General features: G+C 38.1%; 1 protein-coding gene across 11 annotated transcripts in view; it reads right to left on the reverse strand.

The window, feature by feature from the left end:
• SIK3 (SIK family kinase 3) overlaps nucleotides 1-12,076 on the reverse strand; it is a 241,726-nt gene that overhangs the window by 64,911 nt on the left and 164,739 nt on the right. The window lies entirely within an intron of this gene.

Below are 12,076 nucleotides of genomic sequence, written 5' to 3' on the forward strand. Positions count from 1 at the left end.
ACACTGATTGAAAAAGATAGGCACCCCTGTGTTTACTGCAGCATTATTTACAATAGCCAAAATATGGAAACAGCCAAGTCTCCATCAATGGATGAATGGATAAAGAAGATGTGGTGTGTGTGTGTGTGCGCGTGCGCGTGTGCGCACACAAACACACACACACACAGTGGAATATTATTCAGCCATAAAAAAGAATGAAATCTTGCCATTCGTGACAACACGGATGGACCCAGAGGGTATTATGCTAAGTGAAATAAGTCAAATAGGAAAAAGATACATGATTTCACTCATAGGTGGAATCTAAAACACAAAACAAACAAATGAACAAACAACAACAAAATGAGAAACATACCCATGAATGTGAAGAACTGGGGAGGGAGGAGAGGAAGGGGTGAAGTAGGTGAAGGGGATTAAGAGTTACAAACTTCCAATTTAAGATAGATAAATTATAGGGATGAAAAGTACAGCATAGGTAATACAGTCACTGAGATTATAACACTGTATGGTCACATTAGGTAACTACATGCATCGTGATGAACATTTTGTAATAGTTTCAGAAAATTCTCAGGTACAAAGATGCCCGTAAAGATACTTTATATCTCTGTTTATTGGCAATGGGAAAGACTTATGCTCTACAGATTCAACATTACAATGATGAATATTCTGAAGAGTTACAGAAGAAAACAGCAGCAGAAACTGGTTAAGATGGATACTCACACCCACACAACAGAAGCCATATGGGCGGAGCTGTTCTCTTCATGTGGCCTATGGCCATTTATTTCTCCACTCACAAGTGGCTCCTAACGTAATTTGTTAAGTCTCTTTCCAACCCCCAACACCCTGGTTGGTTAGCATTTGTCTGCAGGCTGAAATGGTATCTTATATCCCCCTTCTCATAATACAGAGCAGCAGACTTTAATTTGAACCATATGTCTGTCTTCTAGGGATGGTTTAAATACCAGAGCTTTACTGTCAATTTTGAGACTTGAAATTCTTTGTTCTGGGCAAGATCAGGAGCCCAGAGCTCTATAGGATAGTGATACTGTCTCCCTAAAAGTAAGTATATCATCAACAGAGTATGTCTATGTGGTTAAGGGGAAACAGGAAAGAACAAGTGGCACTAATTTAAAACTCAGGATGACTGCAACAGGAAATTTTCTTATTCGGTCCACCACTTCAGAGCAATGCCCTTGACTTCTTTTTTGGCTGACCAAGGAGCAATGCAAAGCAGATGTAAACATATGAGGCACAGCCCACAGCTGGTTCCAATGTTCACCATGTCTGTTAAGGTAACACAGTGCAGCTAAAATTGACAGCCAACTCCCCCAAGAGTGACTTGTGCTTCCCTTCCTTGCTGTTATAAGTAAACAGCTCAGAAGGAAGGGGCAGAGGAACAAAGTAGAACAGGAAAATGTTTATTTATGCTAAATAAACAACTTCACTAGAAGACATGGCGACAAGATTCTTCACGTTTTAAAACCTGAAAGCTTCTGAGGACTCATAACCCTAATTCTGCACTTGCAATTACAAAGACTAAGGACAGAAATAATTCTGGCCCTTGATTATTTCCCAGTAGACTCAGGGCATGAGAGGGGTGGAGGAGACAAGCCGTCAGGTATTCTCACTAGAAATGACTCAAAGAACCAAAGACCAACATTCCAGAAAGAACAGTACATAAACAGGATTTAGACTGTTATATGGGCTGTAAAATGGAACATGACACTGATAAGGAACCAATCTTGCTTTTCCTATACAATACTACTAGCCTAGAAATCATGTGACCCAAAAGTGTTACTTGGAATTCTGCAAGACAAGAGGCAATTGTGTGAATCTCAGAATTACGGTAGTGAAGAAGGCTGAGCTTCGAAGTTCCCAGGAGTCACAATATTAGTTCACTCTTAAAAATGGGTCTTGGGAAGTCCTCAGCGTTTAGCAATCACTCCAACCCCTGGCTGAACTTCCTGACTAGGAGCTAATAGAGAAGTAATGCCAAAAACTACTGACTCACAGCTTGAGCATTTATACACAAGAGAAATTCCTTCACGGGGGGAGGGGGGGGGGACTAAATCAAGTAATCAGCTCTTTTTTGGTGGTAGGAGGGGGATATTTGGTTTAGTTCAAGAAACTAGGGCAGGTCAGAATTAGATCAGGGGAGAGGGTACTATGCATGAGATTGAAACATTGTATCTACTTTCCGGAAAATGTATTAGAGAAGCAGTGCAGTGCCATTTTGTTGCAGGTGCTATTATATCATATACAGGACTGCCCCATATCTGTCGCTTAATCTTACGAATCTTCTGATCCTCCCCAACTTCCTAGCACTATATATTTATATAGCCTAATACTATCTTTGTGGAAGATGAAAGCTTAAAAATAAAAATGCTGGGCCAGCATTACACTGGCATTTTCAGTGAATGACTTACAAATTTTCTCTCAAAGCTTTAAAATACCTTAGCAGTTAGGATCACTGAACTCAGCTATTTTTGAATGAGGTAATAAACCAAACCCTTTCGCTCTATTATAGATAGCACTACCCCAACCCTTCTCTCTCTCTCTCTCTCTCTCACACACACACACACACACAAAAACCCTCTCCTCGACATAGGATTTTTCATCAAGCTCAGTACTGAATAGACATATAAGGAAAGAGCTATAATGGGACACTTTCTGTAAGACCTGTAAACAATATTCATTGGAATTCTTGACTACATCCAATACATACTATTACAGTCATAAAGTCCTATCACTAGAACAATGAAAGTCCAATCCTTCAATCAGGTAAGTTTCCAATATTGACAGGCGAGCATCTATACAAAATTTTAGTGTGCCTTTTATGAAGTATGATGAATCAAAGTTCCCTTAAACACTCAACAGACACTAAAAATATCAAATGGAAATATAGTATATAGGTATAGTAATAATGTTTCCCAAATTAAAAATTAAGACGTATGGTCTAATAAGTAGAAGCCTACTTTTGGAGAAAAGATCTAACTATCACAGAACTTCTAAGGTGTCCCCAAGAAATTAAAAACAGGTAAGAATATACCCTCTTAAATTAAAGCTAACAGGATAAACATAACTTATGTGAGCGCAAACACCTGAAAAATAAATAACCTGTCTAAAAGGTAATGTGCAAATATGGTAACCGGAGTAGGGTATTCCCCAAGTTTTTGAGGGACCACTAATGAGTTCTTGGCCTAAGGTGAACAAAACACACATAGTCCTTGGCCTCATGAAACAGTCCTGTGAGGGAGACACACAACACAATTACACATCTAACTGTATAATTATAAGCCAGGGAGTGAGTTTCGGGGAAAGTTCAGGCACAAATGGCATATAATAGAGAAGAGAGGCTTTCCTGAAAGAGTCTATCAAGAGTTCAGAATCTCACAATTTGATGAAACAAACAAAACAAAACAAAACAAAACAAAACAAAACAAAACACCCAAACCCCATCTACAAAGTTATGTTTGGACGGTAACCTATCTAACCATACAAATATCCAGTGTTTTCCAACTTTTTTGACTAACAAACTCCTTTCAAAGGAATATACTATCTTAAAAAAGAATTTAAAAGAAAATTAGGAAAAGGAAAGAAATGTAAAAACTAATTTTGTCACTTTTGTATAACATGATAAAGTAACTTTAAAGTATCTCATTCTACATTAGTACATTATTAAAATCTGATTTAAAAGTTCATTATAAAAAAAATAAAAGTTCATTATAAGTAATATTTATATTTACCAAAAAATCATCAACAAAATGAAAAGGTAACTTACTGAGTGGGAAAAATATTTTAAATCACATATCTGATAATATATATGATATGTGTGTGTGTGTGTGTATATATATATATATATATATATATATATATATATATGAAGAACCCATACAATTCAATAGCAAACATAACAAAAAACAATAAACTAAAAAACCAAGTAGAAGATCTGAAAAAAACATTCTTCCAAAGAAGACATACAGTTGGCCAACAGGTATATGAAAACATGCTCACCATCAGCAATCATCAGGGAAATGCAAATCCAAACCACAATGAGATATCACTACACTCTTGTTAGAATGGCTAATATCAAAAAGACAAGAAATAACAGGTGTTGGTGAGGATGTAGAGAAAAGGGAGCCTGGGTGCATTATTGGTGAGAATATAAATTGGTGCAGCCACTGTAGAAAACAGTATGGAGGTTCCTCAGAAGATTAAAAATTGAACTACCATAAGATCCACAGCAAATCTACTTCTTGATATTCAATTGAAAAAATAAAAACACTAATTCCAAAAGCTACATGTTCCCCCATGTTCACTGCACCGTTATTTTCAGTAGCAAAGTAAACAATATAAGTGTCTGTCGATGGATGCATAAATAAGGAACACCCAGTGTGTGTGCATGCAATGGACTATTACTCAGCCATTAAATTAAAAAAAAAAAAAGAATGAAATCTTGCCACTAGAGAGTATTATGCTAAGTGAAATACATCAGATGGAGAAAGATGAATACCTTATGATTTCACTTATATGTGGACTCTTTAAAAAACAACAACAAGCTCATAGATATAGAGAAGAGACCGGTGGTTGCCAGAAGCAGTGGCTGGAGGTAGGTGAAATGGATGAAGGTGGTTAAAAAGTACCAACTTCCAGTTATAAAATAAGTCATGAGGGTATAATGTACAGCATGGGGGCTATAGTAAGTAGTACTATATTGCATATTTGAAAGTTAAGAAAGTAGATCTTAAAAGTTTTCATCACAAGAAAAAAAAATTTGTAACTACGTAAATGATAGATGTTGGCTTAACCTATTTTTTTTTAAGATTTATGTATGTATTTATTCATTAGAGACACACAGAGAGTGGCAGAGACAGAGGTAGAGGGAAAAGCAGGCACCCTGCAGGAGCCTGATGTGGGACTCAAACCCAGAACTCTGGGATCACGCCCTGAGCTGGCTCAAACCCTGAACCACCCAGGTGTCCCAGGCTTAACTTACTGTGGTGATCATTTCACAGTATATAAAAATACTGAATCATTATGTTGTATGCTGAAACTTATATAGTGTTATTGGTCAAGCATACCTGTTTTTTTTTTTTTAATCATTTTATCATTTAAGAAAACAACTTCCCATTTTGTAAGTGACTCACTTATTTATTTAAATTAAAAGTGCTAATTTATTTTTTATTTAAATTCAATTAGCCAACATATAGTAGTACATCGTTAGTTTGAGATGCAGAGTTCAATAATTCATCAGTTGCAAAGAACAACCAATGTTCATCACACATGTGCCCTCCTGAATGCTCATCACCCAGTTACCCCACTCACCTCCTCTCTAGCAACCCTTTGTTTCCTATGGTTAAGAGTCTCTCATGGTTTGTCTCCCTCTCTAATTTAAAATTGTTATGTCATATTTAGTTGGGAAGACACATAGATATTGAGATTACAATGCCTGAAATAGCCAAAAACTTTTCATGAGATGGTATTTGAAATACTTACATTTTTGAACCTAAGAACAAACAACAAATATGTTGAATATAAGAAACAGTATAGAAGATCATAGAAGGAGGGGAAACTGGGAAAAAATCAGAGAGGGAGACAAACCATGAGAAACTCTTTAGGAAACAAACTGAAGGTTGCTGGGGGCGGGGATGGGGTAACTCGGTGATGGGCATGAAGGAGGGCACGTGATGTGATGAGCACTGGGTGTTATATGCAACTAATGGATCACTGACCTCTACCTCTGAAACTAAACTAACGATGTACCACATGTTGGCTAACTGAATTTATTTTTTATTTTTTATTTTTAATTTTTATTTATTTATGATAGTCACACAGAGAGAGAGAGAGAGAGAGAGGCAGAGACACAGGCAGAGGGAGAAGCAGGCTCCATGCACCGGGAGCCCGACATGGGATTCGATCCCGGGTCTCCAGGATCACGCCCTGGGCCAAAGGCAGGCGCCAAACCGCTGCGCCACCCAGGGATCCCGGCTAACTGAATTTAAAAAAAATAATAAGCTTGTTTATCTGAATAATTTTCACGTTTTTGTTTCAAGCAGTAAAATGGGTAAGCAAGTTTAGAACTTCTGTGCAAAAAAACCATTATGAACATGGACAGTCTTTATTCCTAATAAAGCAAATGGGATATTGGGTGTGTGCATATTTGTGTGTGTGTCTTTGTGTATAAAACTGTGGTTTTTGAAGTCCTAGAAAGATCTTGATGTGCTATATAAGAGCAGTAATCAAATGAAAACAATCCGTGAACTGGGTAAAATTTGTCTTGAAGCACTGTTACATTATTATTTTTATTAACCAAATTTTTACACTCCTGTTCCTTATGCTTTCTAGTGTCCAATGGTTCATTAGAGATGTGAATTTAACAAAATAGGAAGAAAAACTGTATACTGGTCAAAACTACTATGGTGGGATCCCTGGGTGGCGCAGCGGTTTGGCGCCTGCCTTTGGCCCAGGGCGTGATCCTGGAGACCCGGGATCGAGTCCCACATCGGGCTCCCGGTTGCATGGAGCCTGCTTCTCCCTCTGCCTGTGTCTCTGCCTCTCTCTCTCTGTATCTGTCATAAATAAATAAAATATTAAAAAAAAATAAGAGCTTTAAAAAAAAAAAAAAACTACTATGGTAACAACGGCTTCACCTAAGCAGTAAATGGAATGTTTGAGTTACAAGCATGTTCACATTAGCTGCCTGCTAACAGGTGGGTTCACTTGACTTACTCTCAGAGGCTCTCAAACTATTCCGTTTAAGGAGGGGGCAGGGAGATGCCTGAATCATTACTTGATTTACTGACTTCTGATTATCCTCCAACCAAATTATTTGCAATTAACAAAAGTTTGTGTAAAAGGAACCTATAGTTGGGGAAGAAATTTTTTATTATCAAGTTTCTTGAACTAGTGTATGTTTATATGTCCCCAGGCATAATGCTGCAGGGTGCCAAGAGTTATGTGAAAGTGAAGGCTAAAGAAAACACATATTCCTGGAACATTAATTTTTTTCTATGTTAAATAAAGTTGAATAATTTTAATGTTAAAACAAATGTAATATGACATTGAGGAGAACACAAAATGTGTATGAATTTAAAAATAAAGCATGTGATCTAAAAACTGAACCATTCCAGACTAGCCAAACTATCCCACACTTGCCCCCTGCCCTGTGTTGAGTTCATCACCCTCCAAGTTAGGGAAACCACAGTGGGAGAATTTGAGAAGCAATGCTTCTGTACGTGTCACATAGCTCTTGTGAGTGAGGCCCTGTAAATAGAAAATAGAACATTTTCTTGATCTTATTTAGCAGGATGCAGTCACTTTTCAAGATCATTAAGACCTCACTTATAACCTAAAGCCATGACTAACGAAAATCTGCTCATTTTAACTCTAGAATTTTTTCATACTGTGTGTACCAAAAACACCTTCCCAGTGAAGATGCTTTCGTTTCTTGTTTTTAAAGCCCCAGTCTTAGGGACAGGATGCAGAAGAGAGAATTTCCAAAGTGTATTTTCCCAAGGGTCAACATACATAAAAGTTGTTAGCACCTTCTAGTTGTGGGTCAGACATTGAGGCACTGGGATTCCCAGGTTGTGCGATGACATGATTTCAAGAAAGTCACATGGCCTCTCTGGGTCTCAACTCATTACCTGTCAACCAGGGAGGTGCACTGACAGATAACCTAAATAAAGGTGTTACGATCAGGACATAAGATTTGTGACTGACGTGATGAAATCCATAACCACCTTCTGAGGGCTGTCAGGGACATTCTCAGCTACCACACTTGGGGGAGGGTTCTCAGAAAGCCAAAGTTCACCACCTTTTTTCCCCTCAATAATCGTTTCTCAGCATATTCCTACTGAAGGTGAAAGGTCATTGGACCTGCAGAATGCTTTAGTTTCTCACTTTCAAAAAATGAACTAGTCTAGATCTCACTGCATTAAGGTGAAAAATTTCCACAGTACCTTAGATCCATGCACTCTGGAAATTCTTTCCAAAACATGGCTTTGCTGTAGTTGTACTTCAGATCTCTGCTGTCGCCTGACTGCCAACTAAAACAATAACACCGGAGTGGAAACTATCTCATGGAGGCCATTCTGGGAGTCGACATTTACAGAGAAAAGTTTCCAACTTCCTTAGGTTTAAAAAAAGTTTCCACAATTTTCAAAACATTCTCATAACGTCTGAGTATTTCAGATAAGTTTGCTTCAGGGAGTAAGCCAGCTACGTTTTGGTCTTTTCTTAGGCAGTCTTTTATAAACATAGACATTTCTCTACTTAATCTTTGGGGACAAGAATTAAATTTGCTTTCAAATAGCATTAGAAATAAGACAACACCATTTTCCTTGATAGCTCAATATATTCCATCAATAAGAAAATCCGATTTCTCAATTTCTACATGTATCTTTGGCAATTCCCTCATCCTAGCCCAGATAGTTTATTGGTTAAAACCCCCAGACACCCTTCATTTGCTCTCTCTTATATTTGGTGCCCTCGTCTTCCTTTTCAAATCTACAACCAATACCTTTATGTAGGATTTTACCATTTTGCACTGACCCCCTATTTCCTCTCCTGTGCTTCCTCCTGCTCCCATCTTTTTTTCCTTATCCATCCTGAATTGGACTTATCAAGGCTGGTATTCAAACAATTTCACAGTCTACTATAAATAAACAGCTCTCTCTCCCACCTTCTCAGGCACGACTCCCCTGTTTGAACCTTCCCTCCAGCCAAGCCACTTTATATTTCTGCAACTATGCCACGCGTATTCTACTGCTGCCCATACTTCTCCAACTCAGCTTCCCACTGCAACCAAAATAAAATCCCAAATCCTCACCTCGTGCATAAAGCTCCGCATGAACTGGCCCCTGCCAATTCTCTTACCCCATCTTCTTCCAGATCCCCCTTTAGTTATTAACTCCAGTCGTGTCAACTTTTCTCCTACCCTATCAAATACATTAAATTTACCTCTCTCAGGCCTTTTCATTGCCCTTCCTTCAGCCTGAAAGGTTTGGACTATCCTGGTTAAAAGCATTCTCTCTCCCACAAGTCGTTCTAGCACATTTTTGATTTTATGAGGGCTTATTTGTTTATGTGTTCACTATATATCTCCCGAACTAGAGTGTTAGTACCAAGGGACTTTACAACTTCATCTGCCACTATATCCCCAGTGCATGGATCAGGGCCCACACATAGCAGGTGCTTTATTAACATTTGCTGACTGACGAATCCTACTAGAATTCTCTCCTCTACACCTACACCTTAAAGAATCTGATTCACCCTTTAGACTCACCTCAAATGCTATGTCCTGAATAGGGCATTTATGCCCTCATCACCACTGTCTATAGTTCAGATCAACAAAGTTCTGAGCACCTACTATACAACAGGCGTGTGCTCCGCCATGGGGATGAAACAACAAACAGGATACGCTTACAGTCCCTGTGGCATTTACAATTTAATGGAACTTTACAAACTAAAGTGGTTTCCTCATCCTCTGAACTTCTGTCATAATTAAACTATATAATTAAGGTGATAATGAATCATGGCGTGCCTTGTAACATCTCTTCTATTGTATCAAAGTATAATTTGGTCACTGTTGAACACATTGTCACCCAGTGATGGAGGCTATCTGCTGAAGAGAGCCATGATGTGCCTCCCCCACTCTTCGTTTGCTCCTCTGTGGATCCTCACATGTCTGAGGCACAAAAAAGTGAAGGGTTAGAGGCCAAGAATCCTATTCTTTCTTGGTGCCAAACTCTACGTGAAAAGGATTTGCACGAGTGCTCTTTACAAGGAATTCAAAGTTTTGGAAAGTTGAAGATGTGTCTTTTGGAACCTCTAATGTTTTCTAAATAAACCATATTGCATGCCAAATATGATGAAATTAAATAATATATGTGAAAATGCTTTGTGAAGTGATATATATATATATATATATATATATGTATATATATATACACACACACACATACACACATATACATACAACACACATACACACATCAAGTGTAATTCTGGTGCTATTTAACTTTCCAAAAGTGTAAGCATTTGCTGCCCAGACTATAATTCTTTCAGGCAGGAGTCATGTCTTATACTTCCTTTCTCTCTCCCAGACACTTGAGCAAAGAGCCTTTGTTAATAACAGATACATTTCCGGATGATCACTACACATTTTCAGTTCTAGACTGGGTAACTTTGCCTTTCAGAAATAAAGTTTTTTGTTCTGAAAATCATCAATGTTTCTTCTGGGTCACTAATAACAGAAACATCTTTTAAAGGATTCTAGAGAAGACGAGTTTGCTATTGCCGTTCTAAAACCAGAAGGAAAACAGAGTTATTCATCTGGGCTTCATTTGCTTTAGAAATAGCACTGGAACAAAAATTCAGAGATAAGAATTTAAGCATGAAAACTCTTACTTAAACCACTGCATTTTTAAATATCTGCAACTGAAATGTACCTGTCATGTCCAAGGAACACATATTCCCTTGAGGAAGGCTAGCATAGGCTTTTCTAATAGCTAGATTTTTATAATATCAAGGGTTAGATGTAAATTGCCACATTAATTCATATAAAAAAGTATATAAGTCAACATAAACACAAACATCCCCAGAACAACTTATTCATCATCTTCTATGTTTGAACAGGATGTATCATCTTTTCATCAAAACCATTTAGGTAAAAACAAAACAAAACAAAACAAACCACTGAGGTTAACATTGGCATAAGGAAAACATGAATTCCTTGAATTTCTTAATCTGAATTTTTATTAATCCCATGTTAATTTGACACTGTAACATACGATGATTTTAGAAATGAGGTGCTTAAGACTAAATTATTTTAAGATTGTATTTATTTATTCATGAGAGACAGAGAGAGAGGCAGAGACACAGACAGGGAGAAGCAGGCTCCATGCAGGGAGCCTGACGTGGGACTTAATTCCGGGTTTCCAGGATCACACCCTGGGCTGAAGGCAGCGCTTAACCGCTGAGCCACCCAGGCTGCCCAAAGACTAACAATATTTTAAATAAAACAACAAAACTCTTTTCTCTTTCACGTGTTTCTTTCGTGCCTAGTAGTTTCCTTCTTAGTGAGATTTAATAATAACTCATCAAAAGACCAGAAAATCAGAAATCCTGAAGTTACTTTTAGCTTTTAGAATAAAAAGTTGATTGCATTAATTGTCTGACCTTATGCTGTCAGAGCCATCCATTCCACCTCAACAAAATTAGTCATGCGTGGTCGGCTTTAACCATAAGCGTTTCTCCCACTGGCCTGCTAAGTTCAAAGACAACTTGGCAGATGAGAACGTGTCAGAAAGGAAGTTCAGGCAATGATTGAGAAACTGAGGACAGGAGTCCCCCTATCCACAGGGGATACATTCTGAGCCCCTCAATTCATGTCTGAAACTGGGATAGTACCAAACCCTATATGCACTCTGTTTTTACCTATACATACACACCTATGACAAAGTTTAATATATGAATAAGGCACAGTAAGAGATTAACAACAACAATAATAAAATGGAACAATTATAATAATATACTGTGATGAAAGTTACGTGCATGTGGTCACTCACTCTCAAAATATCTTACTGTACTGTACTCACCCTTCCTCTTCTTGTGGTGATGGGAGGTGATAAAATGCCTATGTGATGAGATGAAGTGAGGGGAATGATGTAGGCATTGTGACATAGTGCTAGCTACTACTGACTTTCTGACCATACGTCAGAAGGAGGATCACCGCTTCCGGACCACAGCTGACCATGGGTAACTGAAACCATGGAAAGCAAAACCATGGGTGATGGTGGTGGCGGGGGGTGGGGGTGGGGGCGGCGGAGAAAATGAGAATGACAAGATAATTATAGCATGAAAAAAAATAATGTACAAGGAAAGACAATGTTAGATTTTATAGCAGGGCACAAAACTAGAGCAGCTCATTTATTTTATTCTTGGCAAAACAAACAATAAAAATGCAGACTTTGGGTTAATGAACTTAAAAATCTCGCCATATGTGTTAACGCAGAGAGCCCACAGTGGGCTGCCAGCATTCCTACGAGTCTGTAATTACACACCAGCAGGTAGAGAC

This window comes from Canis lupus, chromosome 3 (genome assembly GCF_048164855.1).
Source record: "Canis lupus baileyi chromosome 3, mCanLup2.hap1, whole genome shotgun sequence".
Lineage (NCBI taxonomy): Eukaryota > Metazoa > Chordata > Mammalia > Carnivora > Canidae > Canis > Canis lupus.